The sequence below is a fragment of the Dasypus novemcinctus genome, chromosome 7 (assembly GCF_030445035.2).
Source record: "Dasypus novemcinctus isolate mDasNov1 chromosome 7, mDasNov1.1.hap2, whole genome shotgun sequence".
NCBI classification, from domain to species: Eukaryota; Metazoa; Chordata; class Mammalia; order Cingulata; family Dasypodidae; genus Dasypus; species Dasypus novemcinctus.
Window position 1 is genome coordinate 80,663,898 of NC_080679.1, and position 25,426 is coordinate 80,689,323.

The following is a 25,426-nucleotide window of genomic DNA, read 5'->3' on the forward strand; positions in this document are numbered from 1 at the left end:
TACATTAGAGTACAAAGGAAGGTTCTGAATATCTGTCTTGCTTTTTCTCATTTCAAATAAAAAACATTTAAACTTTGATTTATGTTATCTTGGACACATCATTTTCTATATAAAATACTATTATTTTCAACTAGCATAAGATGATTGAAGTACAGTTGCCTGGGGACAAGGTTATTTCAGCAAAGAAGATTCAAGAATCAATTAGCTATGGCCTTGGAGAAATGGATTTTAATAGGCATTGTCTCAGGTCACCTAAGGCACACCTTTAGTTCCCTAATATTTCATTTAAAGAGGCCACTAGTAAAATCAGTGAAATGTTTCATAGTACTTACAAATATGAATTTTTTAAAAAAAGGCATATTTTTGAAATATTAATTCCTCCCCACCATCACCCATATCATTCAGGAACAAAGTTTTGATGGCAAGAGCATTTTGCACCCTAAAGTAGGTAAGCATTAATAAAAGAAAATAAACTTTTGTCTCTACTCATTAGTCCTTAGATAGTAAACTTGAAAAATTTTGGATTGTGCAGGACACACCGAGAGGTGAATTCCTCTCCTACCTACTGAACTGAGTGTGCCACGTGCTCGTTCTTCTTACCCTAACTGCGTGGCCTCCATATGACTGATGAAATTTGCAGTGGCTTGTGCCAGGAGAAGCTGCTGCTTAGCAAAGTGCAGAATCCTAAAGTGTCACCAAGAAGAGAAAAGATTTTAGAGAAAAAAACGGAAATAATTGGGTTCTGAAAAATGAAGACAATAATCTATCACACTTAAAAAAAAAGAGTTCTATTTAGACCTTTGACACAGTACATAGAATGACATGTGGGTAAGCACTGAATAGAAGTTGATCAAATGAATGAAGGTTAGAACTGGTCTTGGGATTGCGAACACAGATGTCTACAAGACCAGGTAAGAAGGGTAAATGAAAGAGCAGACTGGGTGTGAGGAATGAGGAATGGTAGGGACTGTGGAGAACTAGTGAGGACATGTGCCATCTGAATGGGGTAGCTACTGCTCAGGTCTAGCTCACGGTTTTTACTGATGGATGCCATAAAGAAAAACAAGACCAATAACGCCACATCTCGAGATGTCCAAGGGAAATCAGAAGTATAAATTTTTAACTGAAACCTCTTGAGTTTTAAATGACAGCATCTAATTAAAAGCACACACACACAAACAGTGCAGATCTAACAGATCTGCCAAGGACTACCAGAGACGCAGAGGTAGCATGTGGGTAGTCATATTTCACCTGTGATTAGGGCCACATCTTCATTTTTCAAATGATGAAAAAGAGTCCAGAGAGATGAAGCTACTTGGGCAAGGTCACCCAGTTAACTATGGCAGAGCCAGGGTTTCTAGGCATGAACACCTTCCCTTTCACTGACATCCACTCTGCGAATGGCTGAATCCGATCAGGCCTGTGTCGGTGAACTGGAATTAACTTTGGAGGGCAACCAGAAATTGACTTTAGTTGATCTGATTTGGGGAGCTTAAACTATATTTATACAAAAATTCACATGGAGAGGTAATTTTCTCTCACCATTTGTATTATGGAAAGATAGGTCAGAGTAAAATTGAGTGACTGAAAGTTGATAGTTTCTCATATAAAGTGATAACTCTGATTATAGGAATATGGTTGGGATGGTGTAGTGTGACCAGATGTGAAGAGTGGTTGTGCAGGAGTTGAACCAAGGCACAAGTGGGTTCCACTGGATCCAACTACTGTTCCAGTTTCTGTTAATGATAACAACTGTACCTAAAGCATAGGTTGTTATAAGGATTAAATGAATTATTAGATGGAAATTGCTTAGAATGGTGCCTGCATAAGGCAGGTACTCAAATGTTAGCTATTGTTTATAACTACTGCTACCACCAAAATTTATTGAATGCCTATCAAATGCTATTTTGTTCACATATATTATCTGTAATCATCATCACACTACTCTTGGTTATATATTCTTATCTTCACTTCAGTAATGACCTTGAGAGTCCCTTGTCCAATATCACCCTGGTATATGGTGAGCCAGAGTTTGAACTTAGTCTACTCAGCCTAGCCATTTACATAACCCATCTGTCCAGTACCTTATTAATGTTCATCTGAAGATATTATTCAAATCTTCAAAGGGAAGGGAAATCAAATTAGGTCAAATACCAAATACTTATCAAGTCAAATACCAAAGTAAAGGATGCTCAAAGCAAACAGTCAAAAGGACTGTAATGCTTGATAAATTTCTGCCACATGTGAAAATGTATTGTTCTACAATGGGAGTATACCACATGACTAAGAATAAGACACGGAAGCATAAGGTCAAATTTGAAGTACATAAACCCTTATTCCTTCCCTCTAAAATGTTAAGGCTTTTAGTAGATAACTTGCTTAATATAGGTAAATTCATTTTCCATGGAGGCAGGTTTTGAGAATTTAAACACGTATTGAATATTGACATTGGGAAAGTAACACCTGGAAGATTCTTACCTTAGCATATTAATTTTTTTAAACAAATCAATTTATTGATACACATTGATAAAGCATAAATCCATCCAAAGCATTCAATCAATGGTGTTCATTATAATTGCATAGTTGTGCATTCAACACTTTGATCATTTTGAGAGCATTTTTGTTATTCCAACAGTAATAATGGAAAACAAAAAACAAAGAAAAACTCATCACCTCTCAATCTCTCTATGCTTCCCCTGCCGTACATAGCTGCTATTCTTTTTCCTTCTCTAGTATATTTGTATTTATTTATATTTTGTAAAAACAGTCTTATATATACAATACACAGTCTTATATATACAATATATACAAGACAACTGTCTTATATATACACTACAATATATACAATATGTATAAATATATACAATATATACACATATTTGTATTTTACATGATATTCCATTATATTAGTCCCGTTATATTTTTCATCTTTTCTTCTAGTAATATACATGACCTTAGACTTACCCTTTCAACCACTGTCATGCCATATAATAGCTCTGCTAGTTACAAACACTATGATGTGGTTTCATAATTTCTATTCATTTCCAAAGATTTACAAAAAACCTTTTTACCAATATTGCATAGATTAACCATCAGCTTTCTATTCTCTACCCTCATTCTCTTTTCTCGTGGCCAATATTCTAATCATTAATTCCATGAGTTTACACAATATATTTACTTCATAATAATGCAATCATATAGTATTCTTTTGTGTTTGGCTTGCTTCACTCAACTTAATGTCCTCCAGTTTCATCCATGTTGTCATTTGCTTCATGACTTCGGTTCTTCTTACAGCTACATAATATTCCATCATGTGTGTACATCACAATTTGTTTATCCAATCATCCGTTTATGGACACCTGGGTTGTTTCCAACTTTTGGCAATCATGAATAACATCGCAATGAACATTGGTGTGCAGAGGTCTGTATTCAAGTCATGTCACTGCTGTCAGTTTTTCTGGGTATATATCTAGTAATGGTATTGCTGGGTTACACAGCAAGTCGATATTCAAGTTCCTTGGGAACTACCATTCTACATTCCCACCAACAGTGAATAAGCATTCCTATCTCTCTACATCCTCTCTAACATTTACAGTTTTCTGACTTTTTAAATAGTGGCCAGTCTAATGGGTGTGAAATGATATCTCACTGTAGTTTTGATTTGCATTTCCCTAATCACTAGTAATATTGAACATTTTTTCATGTGTTGCTCTACCATTTGTATTTCTTCTTTGGACAGATGTCTTTTCAAGTCTTTCGCCCATTTTGTAATCAGGTAGTTTGTCTTTATTATCTTTATTATTGAGTTGTATAATCTCTTTATATATGAAGGATATTATGCCTCTATTGGATATGTGATTACCAAATATTTTCTATCATTGTGTTGGGTATTTTCACTCTTTTGATAAAGTCCTTTCAGGTGCAAAAGTGTTTAATTTTGAGGATGTCTCATTTAGCTACTTTTTCTTTTATTGCTAATGCTTTGGGTATAAGATTTAAGAAACTACCTCCTACCATAAGATTTTGAAGACATTTTCCTACATTTTCTTTTAGGAGTTTTATGGTTGTTGCTTTTATATGTAAGTCTTTGATCCATGTTGAGTTAATTTTTGTATAAGGTGTGAGATAGAGGTCCTCTTTCTATCTTTTGGATATAGATATCCAGATTTTCCAGCATCATTTGTTGAATAGACTGTTCCCTCCCAGCTGGGAGGGCTTGAGAGCCTTGTCAAAAATCACTTGACAGTAGATATGAGGGTCTATTTCTGAATTCTTGATTTGGTTCCATTGGTCAGTGTGTCTGTCTTTATGCCAGTACCATGCTGTTTTTATGACTGTAGCTAAGTAATATGTTTAAAATGAGGAAGTGATAGTCCTCTAACCTCATTTTGGCTATTTAGGGCCCCTTAACCTTCCAAATAAATTTGATTATTGACTTTTTCATTTTGCAAAATAACCTGTTGGTATTTTTATTGGGATAGCATTGAATCAGTAAATATGTTTGGGTATTAATGATACTTAGTCTTCAAATCCATGAACACGAAATGTTCTTCCTTTTATTTAAGTCTTCTTTGGTTTCTTTTGCAACGTTTTATAGTTTTTCAGAATACAGGTCCTCCATGTCTTTGGTTAAGTTTATTCCTAAATATTTGATTTTTTAAGTTGCTATTATAAATAGAATTTTTTCCTCTGGTTTCCTCCTCAGATTGCACATCAATAGTGTATAAGAACACTATTGATTTTTGCATATTAATCTTGTATCCTGCCATGTTGCTGAACTCATCTATTTGTTCTAGTGACTTTCTTGTGAATTTTTCAGGATTTTCTAGAAATAAGATCATATCATCAGCAAGCGTTTTACTTCCTACTTTCCTATTTGGGTGCCTTTTATTTCTTTATTTAGCCTAACTGCTCTAGCTAGAACTACTAGCACAATAATGAATAAGAGTGGTGACAGTAAGCATCCTTGTCTTGTCCCTGATCTCAGCAGGAAAGCTTTCAGTACAATGCTAGCTGTAGGTTTTCCATACACTTTACCATACTGAGAAAGTATCCTTCTATTCTTATCTTTTGGGGTGTTTTTTATCAAGAAAAGATGCTGTATTTTGTCAAATACCTTTTTTGGATGAATCGAGAGGACCATATTTTTCTTTTTCAATTTATTAATGTGCTTTATTACAGTAGTTGATTTTCTTGTGTTGAACCTCTCTTGCATAACTGTGATAAAACCCATTTGATCATGGTGTATAATTCTTTTAATGTGCTTTTGGATTCAATTTGCAAGTATTTTGTTGAGGATTTCTGCACCTATATTCTTTAGAGATATTGGTCTATAATTTTTTTTTTTTCATAGTATCTTTATCTGGTTTTGGTATTAGGGTAATGTTGGGTTATTCAAATGAGTTTGGTAGGGTTCTTTCCTGTTATAATTTTTGGAAGAGCTTCAGAAAGATTGGTATTAGATTGTCTTTGAATGATTGGTAGAATTCACTTATGAATCCATCTGGTCCTGGGCTTTTTATCTTTGAGAGGTTTTTGATGACTATTTCAATCTCTTCAATTTTGTGGTTTGTTGAAGTATTCTATATCTTCTAGGGTCAGTGAATGTGGTGTGTGTGTTTCTAGGAATTTGTCCATCTCATCTACATTGTCTAGTTTTTTGGCATAGAGTTGTTCATACCTCTCCTATTATTGCTCTTATTTTTGCAGAGTCAGTGGTAATGTTCCCCCTCTCATTTCTGATTTTATTAATTTGCATCTTCTCTCTTTTTCTCTTTCTAAGTCTAGGTATGGGTTATTCATTTTGTTGATCTTCTCAAAGAACCAACTTTTGGTTTTGTTGATTCTCTCATTGTTTGTTTTGTTTTGTCTTGATTTCACTTATTACTGCTCTGATCTACTATTTATTTCCTTTGGCTTGGTTTGGGATAAGCTTGCTGCTCTTTTTCTATTTCCTCCAGGTGTCCAGTTAGATCTTCAATTTTTGTTCTTTCTTCTTCTTTAATGTTAGCATTGAAGGCTATAAATTTCCCTCTCAGTACTGCCTTTCTGGTGTCTCATAGCTTTTGATATGTTCTGCTCTCATTTTCATTCTTTTCAAGATATTTGCTGAATACTCTTGCAATTTTTTCTTTGACCCACTGGTTATTTAAGAGTATGTTGTTTAACCTTCATATATTTATGAATTGCCCATTATCCACCCATTATTGATATCTAGCTTCATGCCATTATGATCAGAGAAAGTGTTTTGTATAATTTCAATCTTTTAAAATTTATTCATTCTTTGTCTTGTGACCCAACATTCATTCCCATAAACTCTGTTGCTTTCCTTTGTAGGCTTGCATATTGTTCTTTATGCTCACCCAGTGTCTTCTTATATCCTTTATCTCCTTAGTCATATTTTCTTTCAATTCTTTGAATTTATTTAGGAGAGTTGTGTGATTATCATTGATTTATTGTCTTAAGTGCTGCATCTCTTTAGGATATTTGTTTTGTTTCTTTGATTGTGCCCTGTCTTCCTGTTTCCTAGTATTGCTTGTAGTTTTTTCTGATGTCTAGGCATCTGAATACATTGATTAATTTACTCTTGCATAATTTTTTTTCACAGCTCTTCCTTGATATTTGGCTCAACTTATTCTAGGTCTTTAAAATTGCCCACATTAAATTCTCAGAATCAGGCCAGGGACTTACTAATAGGGTGCACATTCTCTTCCAGGAGTTCAGGTTAAGAGGGACTGAAAAAAGTTCCAATTTTTTCAGGCCAGTCAGCAAATGTAAATCATCAGCACACTTTTCTATGGGAGTGTTTCTTTCAGTCTCCACTTTGCCGTGTTTTGGTCTGGCCAGAGCCGAGATTCAAAGATGGCTCTGCTGGCCAAATTCACTGAAGAAAAGCTCCCTGACTGCCCCTCCCTTTTCCCTATAACAGCTGACAGAGGGGAAGACATCTGTTTCCCTCTCAGTCAGGTGCAGTAAGCTAAGGTTTTACCCTGGCTTAATATCTTGGTGTGGTGGAGGGGAGCCCTTCCTGACCATTGTGGGGGTTTGGTAACTCATGTTTGTTGTTTCAGGTCCTTTGTCTCTCTATCCCTCTCTCTGCTGTGAGTTGTGTAGTCCTGGTTTGCTGACCCACAAGCAGATCTCTCAGACAGCCTTTGGCCCTTTCTCCATTGATTTTGTGAGATTTGAGCCCTGCCTTCCTACTCTAATGCTATCTTCCAAAAACTCCCCTAGTATTATTAATTTTTAAAGAAGTCTTGGTTTTTAAAAGTTTCTGTAAAAAGAAAGTAGGGATTGAGACATAAATATAGATGTAACTATATGAAGTATCTTACTTACAGAAACAGGATTGTATTAAGACAATGAAGCTTAATTCAATGAAGCAAGGAATGAGGAAATGAACAGTAGTGAGTGTTAATCTGAGAGGGACCTCATATCACGTACTGTCATATGTATCATAGTATTTACTGAATAAAAAATAACTAACACAGGGCAAGAAAATATGTGGAAAACGTGTATATTACCCATTAAAATTTTCATGGGTAGAAAATTTATATTGCAGTTTAATCATAGCAAATTTTACTTAAAAGTAACTCCCTAGTCTTGAGCACCCAGGCTGTTTAACTTTTTTTACACAAAGTATCTTTTTATTAAATTTAGCCAGGCAAGGGCAGAGAAGAAGGGTGCCTTTTCAACCAAAATACTGAATTACTATCTGTGCTGGAACATACAAATTTTCTCTCCTTTAGAATGAACATAACATAATGTTAGGGGACTTTTGGGAAGATGGTGTAGGAGTAGGCAGGCAGGGCTCAACTCTCTCATGAAAACAATGGAGGAAGGGCAAAAAGCAATTCAAGGTTGCTGCTTTGGGGATCTACTGACCAGGAAAGTGCTGTGCATAATCTTGGAGGGAGAGACACAGAGAAATAGAGGCCAAATGAGAACCATGAGTTACTCACCCCTACAGCTGGGAATGGCACATATACTCACCTTTAAGGAGAATAGCCTTGGTAAAACCCCTGGCTCACTGAAGCCAACTGAGAGGGGAAAGAAGGTCCTCAACTGTTGCTGCATCCCTTCCCCCAGCCTTTATTATCTCCTTCCTCCAGCCGTTGCTGTCCTTCCCGCCAGTCCCGCCCACGTTGCCAATATATAATCTGCCTTCTTCCCTGGCTACTGCCTACCTCATAGCCGCCTGCACAACTCCGCCTATCCACTACCGCCCCGTAGTTAACCCGCCCCAGCTCCTGCCCCTCCCTCTACCCAACCCTATATAACCAAGTGTATTTCCGCAATAAAGCAGACTTGTTCCTGCGCTCAGGCTGTCTCCGTGGTTTTTACCGCGCGTCCCCCACGCCTGGAGAACCTAGGCCTACGCGCTGGCCTAGGGGCTTCCCGCCGAGCCGTGGAAGGCTGCCCGGACCTCGTGGGCCGCTAATCACTGCCAGCGAGCCCACACTTGGGGGCTCGTCCGGGATCCTTTCCTTCCACCGCCTTACGGCCCCTGTTGTCTGCTGTTGCTGTTGTCTACTGGCGACCATTTCAGCTCTCCAGGTAGGGACCCCGTCGCCGTCTTTTCTTCTCCCACTATGGGCACCTCCCTCTCTTCACACCATACCCCTCAGGTTCGGCTTTTAGCCGCCCTGCTTGATACCAATGGGGTTCGCGTTTCCCTGAAACAGCTCCAAAAATATTGGGACTTACTACTCCCCTTCAATCCGTGGCTCGCCACCTGCCAGCTCTGGAGCCCGGACACGTACTCACGGCTAATAGATCGAGTTACCTCTGCCATAGAGCATGAAAGGCGGTCTTTTCCGCCCGGCCTGCTGCCTACTCTTGTGGCCGTTCGTGCCTGCCTCCTTGGTGCACCATCCGAAGTCATCCGGGACAAATCGATCAAACAACCCAATGATTATGAGCCCGATGATCTTAGAGACACGAATTCTCTGTCTGACCAGCTCGCCGCAGCTCTCGAGCGCGAGCCTCCCCGCTCGCGCTCCCCGCCGCCTACAGAAACCGTTTCTGTGGCTCCTCAGAATAGCGGACCTCCTCCTCCTTCCTCCACCCCTGCCCAAGATGGCGTGCTTCCTGCTTCTTCCTCACCCGGATTAGAGCCCGCCGGCGGGAACAAAGGCGCTTCCTCTCGCCTTTACCCGCCCCTTCCTGTCTCGTCATCCCCTGGGCCGGCCCCCGGAAATGATGTAGCTTCGCCGCCATCTTGGCCGGCCCCCGGAAATGATGTAGCTTCACCGCCATCTTGGCCGGCCCCCGGAAATGATGTAGCTTCGCCGCCATCTTGGCCGGCCCCCGGAAATGATGTAGCTTCGCCGCCATCTTGGCCGGCCCCCGGAAATGATGTAGCTTCGCCGCCATCTTGGCCGGCCCCCGGAAATGATGTAGCTTCGCCGCCATCTTGGCCGGCCCCCGGAAATGATGTAGCTTCGTCGCCATCTTGGCCAGCCCCCGGAAATGATGTAACTCCGCCGCCATCTTGGCCGGCCCCCAGAAGTGACGTAACTTCGCCGCCATCTTGGCCGGCTCCCGGAAATGACGTGGCTTCACCGCCATCTTGTCCGACGCTCAAAAGGGTCCCGCCACCAGCTTGTTGCCGCCTTGACGCTGCTAAGCTGCCACTCCCTCACTTGTTTCCCGCTACCGCTCATCCCTCGCCACCACCATATAACGGCGACTCCGGAAGAGCACACCCTTCCGCCCCTCAGCTTTACCCGCTCAACCTGCTGCCTACGCCACAGCGCCCTCAGACCTGGCTTCCCTTTACGGCCGAAGAGATCAAGACACTGCGAAAGGCCGTGAAGGAAGATGGTATAGGTAGCCCATATGTCCAACAATTGTTAGAAGAACTGGGAGTTCAACTTGCGCTCCCCTATGACTGGATTTCCTTAGCCCGCGCCATCCTTCAGCCCGGTCAGTTTCTTGAATGGCGTGCCTATTATCAGCATGCTGTTGAGCAGCAAGTAGCAGAGAACGCCCGCATCGGTGTCAGAGATCCACCGGACGCCTACACCGGAATCAACGGCTTTGCTAATCCTCAGTCTTATGTCAATATAGATCCAGGGTTTTGGCAACGAGCAAAGAATCTTGTCCAGCAGTCATTTTCGCTAGTCTCCTCCAAGCAATCTACCAAATTTGCGCAAATGCTTCAAGACCCACAAGAGACCTTTCCTGCATTTGTCGCACGCGTTCTAGAAGCCTGTCAGCGGAAAATCACCAATGAAGACGCCCAATTTATGTTAGCAAAAGAGCTTATTCTCGACGGATGCCTCGCACCCTTCCGGACTGTCATCCTCCCTCTTCGCGACAAGCAGATACACGAGTGGGTCTTAGCCTGCCGAGATATTGACCCTCAAACTAAAGCGCTTACTACTGCCTTCGCCTCCGCCATGGCTGTGTCCTCTGCCTCTGCTTCTGCCTGCTTTCGATGCGGTCAACCTGGTCATTTCATCCGCGAGTGCCCTCAAAAAGCGGCTCCCCGCCCTGCCGAGGCACTGCGCCGACCGAGAGGCCCCCCCACACCATGCCCGCGCTGTGGAAAAGGGTACCATTGGGCTCGCGATTGCCGTTCCTCGCAACAGCCTTTAAACTTCCAACGGGGCAGGCCTCAGCCCCTCTCCCAAGAGGCCTTCAAGAGAGCTCCAAAGCCCTAATGTGGACAATGCCTATCACACGTCACCAGAAACCTTCTCTCGAGCTCAAAATCAACGGGCAGTGGCTTGAAGGGCTCTTAGACTCTGGTGCTGAAATCTCTTGTATTCCCTTTGAAATCGCTGCCTTCAACCACTGGCCCCTCGAAACCGGCCCTCAAGTCATTGGCGCCACGGGAGCTGCTACCTCCTGGAAGACATCACAGCCTTTGCATTGGAACGATCGAGAAGGTCACGAAGGCCAAATTCGTCCACTCGTCCTTTCTTCAGTTCAAACCATCCTGTGGGGACGAGATGTCCTCAGCCAGCTAAAAGCTCAAATCACCACAGAAGCCTTCTCAGCCGCGCTGCCCCCCCCCTTCTAGGGGCCAGTGCTCCTGTCTCAAGACCTGACCCTATCCCTCTGGAATGGGACACAGAGGAGCCCATCTGGGTCGAGCAGTGGCCCTTGCCCGTGCACAAGTTACAGGCTCTCTCTGCCCTCGTCGAGGAACAACTACAAGCGGGGCACATTGAGCCGTCCACCAGTCCCTACAACTCACCAATCTTTGTCATTAACAAAAAAAACACTAGCAAGTTCCGCCTTCTCCACGACCTTCGAGAAATCAACAAGCACATCAAGCCGATGGGGTCACCCCAGCCAGGCTGCCCCCATCCTACTGCAGTCCCCCAGCATTTTCATGCGGCGACCATCGACATCAAGGACTGTTTTTTCTCCATTCCTCTTCACCCGCGGGACTGCCCACGATTTGCATTTACAGTCCCACGCACTAACAACCAGGGCGCAGCACGCCGATTCCAGTGGAGAGTGCTACCACAAGGTATGCGGAATAGCCCCACCATGTGCCAGCTTTATGTCAACTGTGCCCTCGAGCCGCTGCGCTCTCATTTCCAGCCTGAAGAAACATACATCATCCATTATATGGACGATCTTCTCTTAGCAGCGAGTTCTAGCACCCTTCTCAATGACCTGCTTTCTGCAGTGATGACCAACCTCTCGAGTCTCGGGCTTACCGTACAGTCAGACAAAATAAACCTCAAACCTCCTTTTCAATTCTTGGGCTTTCATTTCCATCACTTCATACAACCGTCAAGCCCTCAGCTGCACATCTCTCCCACTATGACACTGACTGAACTTCAGCAACTTTGTGGGCAAATCAATTGGCTTCGATCAGCTCTTCCCATCACGACAGCACAAATGCAGCCTCTCTTCGAGCTTCTGCAAACCAAAGATAGCCCACCTGCTGCAGTCCGGCAAAAGATCACCATCACCCACGCTGCGCAAGAAGCCGTCCAACAAGTCAGTGATGCGCTTCAGCAATGCCGCCTCGAGCGATTCTCTCCAGATCTTCCAATCTTTGCCCTGGTTCTACCGACGCCGGTCACCCCGACAGGTCTCCTGTGGCAAGATGGTCCTCTTCTTTTTCTGCACACGTCAAAGAGCAAACTCCCAAAAATCTGCCCTTTCCTAAGGGCCTGGATTGCGTTGGCCACTGACTTAGTCTTCCTTTCCATACAAACGTATGGTATCCCACCGCACACTATTATTTGGCCTCTTGATGCCAAAGAAGTTTCTTCCCTTATTATGAACAATACCCAGATGCAGAGCCTAGTAGAGCTCTTTCGCGGCTCCTTTGATAATCACTACCCTCATCACCGTTTGCTGCAAGGGGTGTCTCAGTTAGCATTCTCTAACCCGTTCCGCCCGTTGCCTGCGCGGAACCCCATTCCATCAGCCATCACTGCCTTCACAGATGCCTCAAAAACAGCGTTTGCAGCCGTTATCTACACTCCTGGAAAATCTGAGCCCCAGCACTTAGTATTCGCCAATGACTTTTCTGTTCAAGTAGGCGAGCTCCTAGCGGTCGCAGCGGTCCTCAATCTCCACCCAAGCCAGCCTCTCAATATCTTTACAGACAGCCTATACACACTACAAGTTTGTCGCAGCCTGCCACTTGCCACCTTTTTGCCAGGCGATTCAAACATTGACCGAGCGCTTGCCTTCATGCAGCGCTTACTTGAAACGAGACAGCAGCCCTGGTTCATCACACATTTGCGAAGTCATTCCAACCTTCCGGGGCCCCTTGCCCACGGCAACAACCTTGCCGATGCGGCGGTGTCAAGCTTTAGAGTATTTCCTTTAGCCTGCAAAGATTATGTTGTGGATGAAAATCTGCTTGGAGACCCCATCAACCACGCTAAGTTGCTGCACTCGCGGTTTCATTACTCAGCGCGGACAATTCGCAAGCTCTATCCAGAATTACCCGCTGAAACCTGCAAACACCTAGTGCGCTCGTGCCGCGTGTGCGCCCCTCTCCTCCCTCTGGGGCCCCTGCAACCCCGAGGTGTCAACCCTCGCGGCCTCCGGCCTAACTCGCGGTGGCAATTAGATGTCACTCATGTCAGCGCCTTCGGCCGCTTCAAGTATCTTCACGTAGCCATTGACACCTTTTCCCATCTGTGCTACGCGGTGCCCCTCGCAGGGGAGAGTGCCAAACATTGCATCAAGGCTCTTCGCCAAGCCATTCTGTTCATGGGAGTCCCGTGGGACCTCAAAACAGATAACGGGCCAGCATACTGCAGTGCTTCCTTTGCCAACTTTGTGCAAATGTATCACATCACACATCACTTCGGCATTCCGTATAACCCACAAGGACAAGGAATTGTCGAACGCACTCATCAACAGCTCAAGCTACTCATTCAAAAAGAGAAAGCCTCTTCCCCCCACAAAGCTCCAGCAGATGTTGTAACAGCTTGTCTCATCCATCACAATCTCCTAACTTTTGATAGTCAAGGACTCTCTTCCACGCATAAGCATTGGGGACCTATGTGGCCGCCTTCCCAAACTCCTGTGGTCTACTGGAAAGACCCAGCTTCCAATCGCTGGCAAGAAGAACCTGCCCCTCTGCTAGCACAAGGAAGAGGGTTCGCCTGTATTTTCCCAGAAACAGAACGACAGCCTCTTTGGGTCCCAGGAAGGTACATCCAGCCTGCAACACAGCAGCTTGACCTAGATGATATCCCGCGCCCACTAGCGCCAGACCCCGAAGACATCCCACGTCCTTTGATACCAGAACACAATGCTAATGGCAATGATTGAGACATCGGCCAAGCCCCCTCCTAAAAATGTTTCTATTCCAATAAGTGCTCTCTCTAAGTTTCTTTCTGCTGATTGCCCCTCCTCTATGGGGCTCCTTTTTCCTTTTTGTCATTCCAGATCTTTCTAAAGACCCAACTCTGCACAAGAGAAGCCAGTGCTACCTCCGCAACCCGCCATTGACAAGTGCCTGACCTTCACCAAAACGTGCCTTATAACCTATCAATAAAGGGAACTCACCGTGCAAATGCTCCTCAAGCTCCCCTCCCACCCACTCTTACTTTGCTTTTTTCTTGCAATTTTCATTTTTCTAACAATCTTTTCAGCTGTCTGTCTCACAGCCACAGCCCCAACAGACTGGAACCTTCGTCAACGTCTTCTCCTCGCTATTGCCTGGTTGCTTCTAATTGCTATCCTCATCTCTCTTGTAGTCCTTCTCCCATGACCACTATGCGCCCCCAAGTACATTCATCTGAGCCTACTACCCCAACACCGTCGCCCATGGGGACCACACCAGCTCTCTCTCGCCGCGAACGACGTCGACAACGCTTCTTTGCCCGCCGCCTAAGCCGACTTTCTCTTGAAGATGATGACCCCATCGAACGTCAAGTTCTTCAACTCCTCAGACAAGCCCGCTCTATCCAGACCCCCGCCTCCTGCCCCTCCACCCTCCCCCGTCTCATTCATCTCCTTATCCTCATGCTGTCTCTAGCCTCCTCTGCTACCGCCAACCTGAATCACCAACCCTTCAATTGGACCCTCAGCCTCTGGCAGTTTGAAAAACTTCTCGCCTTCAACGTGACTGCTGGAGCCCCCTCCTTCACGCTGCACGTTTGCCAGCTAGCTGGATACGATCACACAGATACTAAAATCTCAAGCTCTGTTATAAATACATTTAACATGGGATACATCAGTAATAAGTTGCCACCCCGACCCAAGTGCTCAGGCACCCCTAGCAGTGGCCTTACTGGCCCCTACAGGAAAACTCTTTCCAGTTACTATATATGCCCCCCTTCAGTGAGAGGCTGTCATGATCCGACACATTACTACTGCCCATCCTGGGGCTGTGAAACCATAGCCTATGGCCTGTCTACAACCCCAAAAGACAAAGACCCATATCTCACTCTCAAGTATGGAAATCGATGGGACCGTGTCACACTTTCTGTCAAAGACCCTAATTCAGATCAGTGGTTCACAGGCCGCACTTGGGGGATCCATCTGTATATGACCGAGTATGACCCTGGTGCCTTTTTTATTATAATGAAAAGACCTGTCTCCGCCCCACTCTCTGCTATTGGTCCCAACCACATCCTTAACCCTCCTCCCCCACCCACTGTTCACCTTCTTCCGTCCTCATCTACTCCCCTCAAAATCTCTTCCACCTCGACCGCCTTCGTTCCTTCTACTAGGCCCACTTCCCCCCCTGCTTCAGATTTACAACCACATCCTCTCATCTCCTCTAGTCCCTACTTCAAACTCCTAAACGCCTCCTATTTCTCTCTCAACGCCTCCCACCCCAACCTCACTCGCTCTTGCTGGTTGTGTCTTTCCCCCAGCCTCCCCCTCTATGATCCACTTGCTATTCCTTCACCACTCTTTACTTCCTCCACCGACGATTCCCCCTCTTCCTGCAATTGGAATCAATCTACTCATGTCCCACTCACTTTTACGCACATCTCTTCCAAAGGTTTATGCATTCACCCCCGTTCTTCTCGCACTCCCAGCCTTACAGCCTGTGCCAACTATACCTCCCCAAATATCTCTACCAAATACTTAATTCCTCTAAACACTACCCTATGGCTTTGCTCTTCCACCGGACTTACTCCATGCTTATCTGTTGCTGCACTTAACAAGACCAAAGAAACATGTGCTCTTATCCTCCTCACACCTCGAGTCATTTATCACACTCCTCTACATTTCTTTGAAGCCTTTGATCACACGCAAGAAGCTATTTACCTCCACAAACGCGAACCTATTACTGCTGTACTCACTGTCACTTCCCTCCTAGCTGCAGCTGGAGCTGCCACTGGTGTTGCAGCTCTAGCCACACAAGCATCTGTCCTCCAAAACCTCAGACAAGCAGTAGACTCTGATATCATCTACCTCCGTGATGCAGTCAAATACCTTAAAGACTCTCTTAATTCTCTCTCTGAAGTTGTCCTGCAAAACCGCCGAGGCCTTGACCTCCTCCTCCTTAAAGAAGGTGGCCTACGTGCTGCTCTAGGAGAAGAATGCTGCGTTTATGCTAACTATACCGGCTTAGTAGACTCTAGCTTAAAAGAACTTGAAAAAGGTCTCAACCAACGCCCACTTGAACGAGCCCAAACTGCTGGTTCCTGGGGCTTCCTGCAGCCCCTCCTCCCCTATCTCCTCCCGTTACTAACCCCAGTTCTGCTCATTGTCCTGGGCCTCACCGTCGGTCCCTGGGCCATTCGACGAATCATCCGCCTTGCCAAAGATCATGCTGACAGTGTATTCTCCTCATTTGTCCAAATTCATTACCAACGTCTCGTTGCTTCTGATTCCATTCCTCAATCTTGACCATGTCCTCGCCCCCCTTCCCACCGTACTTCCTGCCTGTAAGCTGCTTACTGTAGAACTCCCTGACCATAGCCGCCGGCACGGGTTTGTTTCCCTCGGCGTAAAGGGCTTGGGTGCACCCCCCGCCCCCCTTTATTGCTATACGTCAGAGAAATTTTGCAGTTAAGTTAGCCACAGTGCTATCCACCCCAAAAAAGCAACATCAGGTTAGATATTTCATTTAGCACTAGCACGTACCGACTCTAAGGGCTATACATGCATCCTGATCAAATGCTATGTCATTTGCCCTTAGCCAGTCAATTCTGCCCCCTCACCCCTCGTCCTCCCCAGAGATACTCTGTTTTCATCTACTCTCCCTTAAAAAACAGAAGGAGCAATTGTTGCTGCATCCCTTCCCCCAGCCTTTATTATCTCCTTCCTCCAGCCGTTGCTGTCCTTCCCGCCAGTCCCGCCCACGTTGCCAATATATAATCTGCCTTCTTCCCTGGCTACTGCCTACCTCATAGCCGCCTGCACAACTCCGCCTATCCCTACCGCCCCGTAGTTAACCCGCCCCAGCTCCTGCCCCTCCCTCTACCCAACCCTATATAACCAAGTGTATTTCCGCAATAAAGCAGACTTGTTCCTGCGCTCAGGCTGTCTCCGTGGTTTTTACCGCGCGTCCCCCACGCCTGGAGAACCTAGGCCTATGCGCTGGCCTAGGGGCTTCCCGCCGAGCCGTGGAAGGCTGCCCGGACCTCGTGGGCCGCTAATCACTGCCAGCGAGCCCACACTCAACCCTGGGTGGAAGAGGGGTTTGGTGGAGGGTAGAGAGTGGTTTCTCTTCAGTGAGTTTGGCCAGCTGAGCCCACTTTGATTCTCAGCTATAGCCATCCCAGCAAGTGGAATTTGAAAGATACCCATACATGCAGGATATGAAAAGCAAATAGGTGAGGGACCAACACCCAGCAAAATCAGAGAGAGAGAAAAGTGTAAGGGTGAGGAAAGATATGATGGGTGGAACAGAGGGGGAAAAATAGACCCCAGCCAGCCAAGAAGTGGCCTCAGGGAGAGGGGATCCCAACAGGCAGGCTGTCACCTTCCCTGGAAGAGAAAAGAACTAGGTCAGTAAGGGGGGTGGGATAATAGGTGCCTACAGCCCAGGAGAGCAGGAAGCCAGGAGAGATAGCTGGCAAACTTTAGAAGCCCAAGTTGCCTGAAGGGATGGAGGGTGGGTAGAGACAGATAAGCATTCAGAAGCTTATCAAATCTGTGGAGATGGTGTAGCTCAGTGGATGAATGCTGGTCTCACATATACTAGGCCCCTGGTTCACTCCCTGGTTCTTCTCTTCCTAAGAGAAGGGAACCAGAGAGTGATCCAGTTAGTACCTTATGAAAGGGAACCTATAGACTGAGATTTATCTTTTTTTTTTTTAGGTTTTTTTATCTTTTATTTTATATTCTTTCTTTATTTCTTTATTTATTTAATTTTTCTAAAACTGGGTACCTTACCTGTGGAAGGCAGGCTATTGTGTGATTGATGAACACTGGCAGCCTTAGGTGATTCCTAATAGCCTAAGAGACATGCCTTTTTTTCCCCCCCTGGGTTGTTTTTTGTTTTCTCTCTTTCTTTGTTTCCTCTTTTTATTTTCCTTCTTTTTCTCCTTAGTTTCTTTATTTCTTTTCTTTTTTCCATATTTCCCTCTTCCCTTACTTTTTTTTACATTCGATCTTGTTTGGTCTTCAATTTTTTTCTCTCCTCTTCATCTTTCCAGTCTTTTATTTTTTTCCATTTTGTTCTTATTTTATTTTTTAAAAATTCCACCTTTTTTGTTCTTATTCTTTGTATTTTGTATGATTTCACACTCTTGTTATTTATTTTTCCCCTGGCACTTTTAAGGTTCCTTTTCCAATTTTTTCTTTATTATTACTATTAATATTATTCTTTTTCTCTTCTATCTTTCCTTTTCTATAGTCTTAATATATTTTTTTCAGGGAAACATTGACAACTACAAGAACATAAAATTAGGGGAACAAGTGTCAAAGATGAACTTTAACAAGAAACAAAACAAAATAAAACCCAAGAGTAGAAAGAGAAGTTAGCCATCTGAATAAGCCCGTCATGATAAACAAATGCCTATATACTAGCAAAAAAATTTACAAGGCATACTAAAAAATGGGAAGACATGTTCCAGTCTAATGAAGAAACTCAAAAACAGGAGGAGATGCAGAACATGGAACAACTAATCAAGGATGTCCAAACAAATATTATAAATCAACTTAATGAAGTGAAGGAAGAGATTAAGGATATTAAGAAGACAATGGGGGAACATACAGGAAAAATTGTGAACACACATAAAAAGATAGCAGAGCTGATGGTGATGAATGGCATAATACAAGAAATCAAAAATATGCTGGAAGCACATAACAGGAGATTTGAACAGGCAGAAGAAAGATTTAGTGATGTCAATGATATTACATTTGAAATCACATAGATAGTAGAAGAGATAGATAAAAAAAGATAGAAAAAATTCTGCCAGAACTCAGGGAATTGAATGACAATATGAAATGGACAAACATACACATTATAGGCATCCCAGAGGGAGAAGAAAAGGGAAAAGGGGCAGAAGGAGGGTTGGAGGAAATGATGGATGAAAATTACCCAGCTCTTTTGAGGGACATGGATGTACATGTCCAGGAAGTGCAGTGCACTCTTAAGAGTATAAATCCTAAAGGCCTATCTTGAGACATATCTTTAACAAATTCTCAAATGCTCAAGACAAAGAGAATTCTTAAAGCTGCAAAAGAAAAGATATATATCACATACAAAGGAAGATCAATAAGATTAAGCTCAAGATTAAGCTCAATAAGATTAATCTTATTAATCAATAAGATTAAGTCATTGAGGCAGGAAGGCAGTGGTATGACATAGTTGAGGTGCTAAAAGAAAATACTGCCAGCCTAAAATTCTGTATCCAACAGAACTGCCATTCAAAAATGAAGAAGAAAGAGAGGCTAAGGAGAGAGGGGGCAAGATGGCGGCTGAGTGAACATCCCTGTTAGAGTCTTCTGCAGGGAATCGGCTGGGCGGCGTTGGAGACTCTTTGGGACCGGATTGTTTCGGGATTTTTGCTGGTCCGGAGGTGTCTGGACATCGATTTGGAGGGAAGGTAACAGAGAGGATTCGTCTGTGAAATATACACGGAGATCCCAGCTACCTGCAGAGGATTCCCTTCTTGGGTAGGCGGAGACGAGGCATCTAGCCCCGCTCGGTGGGGCTGAGCCAGGCCGGGCCGGGCCGCGGTAGCGCTTGGAGCCGGGCGGGGCCGGTGCAGGCCCCGGCTGCGGGCCGCGGTAGCGCTTGGAGCCGGGCGGGGCCGGTGCAGGCCCCGGCTGCGGGCCGCGGTAGCGCTTGGAGCCGGGCGGGGCCGGTGCAGGCCCCGGCTGCGGGCCGAGGTAGCGCTTGGAGCCGGGCGGGGCCGGTGCAGGCCCCGGCTGCGGGCCGCGGTAGCGCTTGGAGCCGGGCGGGGCCGGTGCAGGCCCCGGCTGCCGGCCGCGGTAGCGCTTGGAGCCGGGCGGGGCCGGTGCAGGCCCCGGCTGCCGGCCGCGGTAGCGCTTGGAGCCGGGCGGGGCCGGTGCAGGCCCCGGCTGCCGGCCGCGGTAGCGCTTGGAGCCGGGCGGGGCCGGTGCAGGCCCCGGCTGCGGGCCGAGGTAGCGCTTGGAGCCGGGCGGGGCCGGTGCAGGCCCCGGCTGCCGGCCGCGGTAGCGCTTGGAGCCGGGCGGGGCCGGTGCAGGCCCCGGCTGCCGGCCGCGGTAGCGCTTGGAGCCGGGCGGGGCCGGTGCAGGCCCCGGCTGCCGGCCGCGGTAGCGCTTGGAGCCGGGCGGGGCCGGTGCAGGCCCCGGCTGCCGGCCGCGGTAGCGCTTGGAGCCGGGCGGGGCCGGTGCAGGCCCCGGCTGCGGGCCGCGGTAGCGCTTGGAGCCGGGCGGGGCCGGTGCAGGCCCCGGCTGCGGGCCGCGGTAGCGCTTGGAGCCGGGCGGGGCCGGTGCAGGCCCCGGCTGCGGGCCGCGGTAGCGCTTGGAGCCGGGCGGGGCCGGTGCAGGCCCCGGCTGCGGGCCGCGGTAGCGCTTGGAGCCGGGCGGGGCCGGTGCAGGCCCCGGCTGCGGGCCGCGGTAGCGCTTGGAGCCGGGCGGGGCCGGTGCAGGCCCCGGCTGCGGGCCGCGGTAGCGCTTGGAGCCGGGCGGGGCCGGTGCAGGCCCCCGCTGCGGGCCGCGGTAGCGCTTGGAGCCGGGCGGGGCCGGTGCAGGCCCCGGCTGCGGGCCGAGGTAGCGCTTGGAGCCGGGCGGGGCCGGTGCAGGCCCCGGCTGCGGGCCGCGGTAGCGCTTGGAGCCGGGCGGGGCCGGTGCAGGCCCCGGCTGCCGGCCGCGGTAGCGCTTGGAGCCGGGCGGGGCCGGTGCAGGCCCCGGCTGCCGGCCGCGGTAGCGCTTGGAGCCGGGCGGGGCCGGTGCAGGCCCCGGCTGCGGGCCGCGGTAGCGCTTGGAGCCGGGCGGGGCCGGTTCAGGCCCCGGCTGTGGGCCGCGGTAGCGTTTGGAGCCGGGCGGGCCCGGGTCAGGCCGCGGCGGGTACGGAGCCGGGCAGGGCCGGTCCAGGCCGCGGTGGCGGGAGGTGGATGCCGGAGCCGGCTGGGCCGCTGTAGAGAGCGGAGCTGGGCGGAGCCAGGCCAGGCCAAGGCGGCGTGAGGAGCCGGGCAGAGCCGGTCCAAGCCTCCGCGGCGGGCGGAGCCGGGCCTGCGGAGGGGTTTCTGTTTTTTTTTTTTTTTTGTTTGTTTGTTTGTTTTAATTTTACTTAAATTTTTTTTTTTTTTTTTTTTTTTTTTTTTTTGAGCATCTGCAGTACTGGGGAGTTCGTGGGCCATGGGCGGCCTATTGGGGGTTTGTGGGAAGGGAGGTGCTTGCAGACCCATTTGGGCAGACAGACGGGGGGGTTTTAGGGCAAAGCGGGGGGAAGTTGTTGTTTTAGATAGTGTTGCAATTGTGACACGTGTGTACCTGTATCTCTCTTCTCCCTATCCGTTCCCCACCGTTTGCCCATCCTCTTTTTTTTTCTTCCTTTCTTCTTGCCTTTCTTTTTTCTCTATTATAATTAGTTTGTTTTTTTTTTGTTTTTGTTTTTTTTTCGGTTTTCTCTTTCCCTCTTGTCCCTCATCTTCCACTTATTTTTACTTTAATTCAAGTATACAATAGGTGCTACAGGGAACACCTCACATTTGCTGGGTTTTCCCATCCTCCACTGCCTCATTTCTGTGTGAACTGATTTAGGCTACCTACACTATCCCCCTTCCCCTGCATCTTGATATCCACTATCATCTACTGTCTCTCCTATATTCCACCCCCCACCTCCCGTTCTTTGATCCACAAAGTGTCTAACTCTTAATTTCTAATACCTTTGTTCTGTTTTCTGTCTATTATCCACTCTTGAAACTATTACCTTTCTTTTCTTTTTCCCTCTCTCATGAAAACAATAGCTGTGTAGTTCATACCATATTCCTCCCAAATTCAGTCATCAACTTCATAAAAGGTACTCTACCTACAGCTATAACTCTATACAATCTACATGAATCTAACCTCCATCCTTCCAGATCTCATATTCCTGCTTTATTAACATACATCACCAATACAACTTTACACTTTTCCCTTGCTTACACAATTGCCTTTCCCCAACACTAATACTTTCCTCTAAAGTGAACTTAACCAACAAGAAGTAACTAGAATAAGAAGAAAAAAGTGACAAAGAGAAGATATAACACCTGTGCAAAAATAACAACTAATTAACCTCCAAGAGCAGACAAAGAAGCTAAGGAACTGCTTAAATTCGTCAAAATAAAGAGATGACCAGAAAGCAACAAAAATCTACGAACCAAACCAATAATCAGGAAAACATGGCTGAATCCAATCAACAAACCAATAATCACGAAGGGGAGCAAAACTTGGCACAAGCAATGAAAGATCTCAGAACATTTATCACTGACAAATTTGATGCAGTAATGAAAGAGGTTAACAACATGAAGACATCACTTGGAGGGGAAATTGCAGACATACGCAAAAACATAACAGATATGATGGGAATGAACACCACAGTTCAAGAAATCAAAAATACACTTGCAGCAAATATCAGCAGACTAGAAGAGACAGAGCAGAGAATTAGTGATGTGGAAGACAGTACATCAGAAATCAAACAGATAGTAGAAGGGGTCAATAAGAAGATAGAAAAAATCCAATTAGGATTTAGGGACCTGAATGACAATGCAAAACGCTCAAACATACGTATTATAGGCATTCCAGAAGGTGAAGAGAAGGGAAAGGGGTCAGAAAGAGTGTTGCAGGAAATAATGACTGAAAACTTCCCAAATCTACTGAAAGAGACAGATGTACATATCCAAGAAGCACAGCGCACTCCACAAGTCATAAACCCCAACAGGCCCACCCCAAGACATATACTTGTCAAATTATCCAATGCTCAAGACAAAGAGAAGATCCTAAAAGCAGCAAGAGAAAAGAAAACCATCACATACAAGGGAAGCTCAATTAGATTAAGTGCTGATTTCTCTTCTGAAACCATGGAGGCAAGAAGACAGTGGTATGATATAGTCAAGGTACTAAAGGAAAAAAATTTCCAACCAAGAATACTCTACCCAGCAAAACTAGCATTCAAACATGATGGAGAGTTCAAAATATTCGCAGACAAACAGAAACTGAAAGAGTATACCAACAAGAAACCTCCCCTTCAAGAAATTCTAAAGGGAGTTCTGCAGGAAGAAAGGAAAAAACAGGAAAGGCAAAGTTGGAGGAGAGTATAAGACCAACAACAACAACAAAAAAGACAAAAAAAAAATATACAAACAAAATATGACAAACACAAATCCAATCAAAATATGGCTAACACAAATAATTCCTTGATAGTAATAACACTGAATGTCAATGGATTAAACTCACCTATCAAAAGATTCAGACTGGGACACTGGATAAGGAAATATGACCCATCCATATGCTGTCTACAAGAGACACATCTTAGACCCAGAGACGCATGGAGATTGAAAGTGAAAGGCTGGAAAACAATCATACAAGCTAACAATAACCAAAAAAAGGCAGGAGTAGCTATATTAATATCAGACAAAATAGACTTTAAATGTGAAACAATTGTGAGAGACAAAGAAGGATACTACATTTTAGTCAAAGGGAAAATCTGTCAAGAAGATCGAACAATCATAAATATCTATGCCCCTAACAAGGGTGCCTCTAAATACGTCAGGCAAACGCTGGAAAAACTAAGTGAAAGAATAGATACAGCTACAATTATAGTGGGGGATTTTAATACACCACTATCAATTCTGGACAGAACATCTCAAAAGAGAATCACCAAAGACACAAAACATCTGAATAGTATATTAGAGGAGCTCGATCTAATAGACATATATAGATCGCTACACCCAAACACAGCAGGATATACATTTTTCTCAAGTGCACATGGATCATTCTCCAAGATAGATCATATGCTAGGCCACAAAGAAAGGCTGAACGAATTCAGAAAGATTGAAATCATACAAAACATTATCTCTGACCACAGTGGAGTCAAGCTGGAGATTTGCAAGGGAAAGAAGCCCAGATTTCACACCACGATTTGGAAATTAAACAACACACTCTTAGAAAAACAGTGGGTCAAAGAGGAAATCTCAAAAGAAATCAATGACTACCTTGAAACAAATGATAATGATAACACAACATACCAAAATTTATGGGATGCAGCAAAAGCAGTACTGAGAGGGAAGTTTATAGCCATAAATTCATATATCAAAAAAGAAGAAAGAGCAAAAATTGAAGAACTAACTGCACATTTGAAGGAATTAGAAAAACAACAACAAAGTAACCCAACAGGAAGAAGAAGGAAGGAAATAACAAAGATAAGAGCAGAACTAAATGAAATAGAAAATAAGAAAGCACTTGAACAGATAAACAAGACCAAGAGCTGGTTTTTTGAGAAGATTAACAAAATTGACAAACCTTTAGCAACACTAACAAAGAAAAAAAGAGAGAAGATGCAAATACACAAAATAAGAAATGAGAAAGGCGATATCACCACTGACCCCACAGAAATAAAGACTATCATAAGAGGATATTTTGAAAAACTATATTCCAACAAAAATGACAATCTAGAGGAAATGGACAAATTCCTAGAAACACATAAACAGCCCATATTGACAAAAGAAGAAATTGATGATCTTAACAAACCAATCACAAGCAGAGAGATAGAATCAGTTATTAAAAATCTCCCAACTAAGAAGAGCCCAGGGCCAGATGGCTTCACAGGTGAATTCTATAAAACATTCCGGAAAGAACTGACACCAATCCTGCTGAAACTATTCCAAACCATCGAAACAGAAAGAACATTACCCAACTCCTTCTATGATGCCAACATTACCCTAGTACCAAAGCCAAACAAAGACATCACAAGAAAGGAAAATTACAGACCAATTTCTCTAATGAACCTAGACGCAAAAATACTTAACAAAATACTTGCTAATCGTATTCAACAACACATTAAACGAATTATACACCACGACCAAGTGGGATTCATCCCAGGTATGCAAGGATGGTTCAACATAAGAAAATCAATCAACGTAATACACCATATAAACAGATTGAAGGAAAAAAATCACATGATTATATCTATTGATGCAGAAAAAGCATTTGACAAAATACAGCACCCTTTCTTGATAAAAACACTCCAAATGATTGGAATACAAGGAAATTTTTTGAACATGATAAAGAGTATATATGAAAAACCTAAAGCCAATATTGTTTACAATGGAGAAATCCTAGACTCCTTCCCTCTAAACTCAGGAACAAGACAAGGATGCCCACTGTCGCCGCTCCTATTTAACATTGTCTTAGAAGTACTTGCTCGAGCACTGAGGCAAGAACCAGAAATAAAAGGCATTCAAATTGGAAAGGAAGAAGTCAAAATTTCATTATTTGCAGATGACATGATCCTATACATAGAAAACCCTGAGAGATCTACAACGAAGATTCTAGAACTCATAAATGAGTTTAGTAAAGTCGCAGGTTATAAGATCAATGCGCAAAAATCAGT

General features: G+C 45.2%; 1 protein-coding gene across 6 annotated transcripts in view; it reads right to left on the reverse strand.

The window, feature by feature from the left end:
• B3GALT1 (beta-1,3-galactosyltransferase 1) overlaps nucleotides 1–25,426 on the reverse strand; it is a 617,370-nt gene that overhangs the window by 46,713 nt on the left and 545,231 nt on the right. For 2 of the 6 annotated variants that reach the window (XM_058300695.2, XM_071216310.1), the window contains one exon: nucleotides 601–684. The exons of the other annotated variants lie outside the window; for them this stretch is intronic. The gene's annotated coding sequence lies outside the window, so the exon portion shown is untranslated. The remainder of the gene's footprint in view (nucleotides 1–600; nucleotides 685–25,426) is intronic. 6 annotated transcript variants of the gene reach the window in all.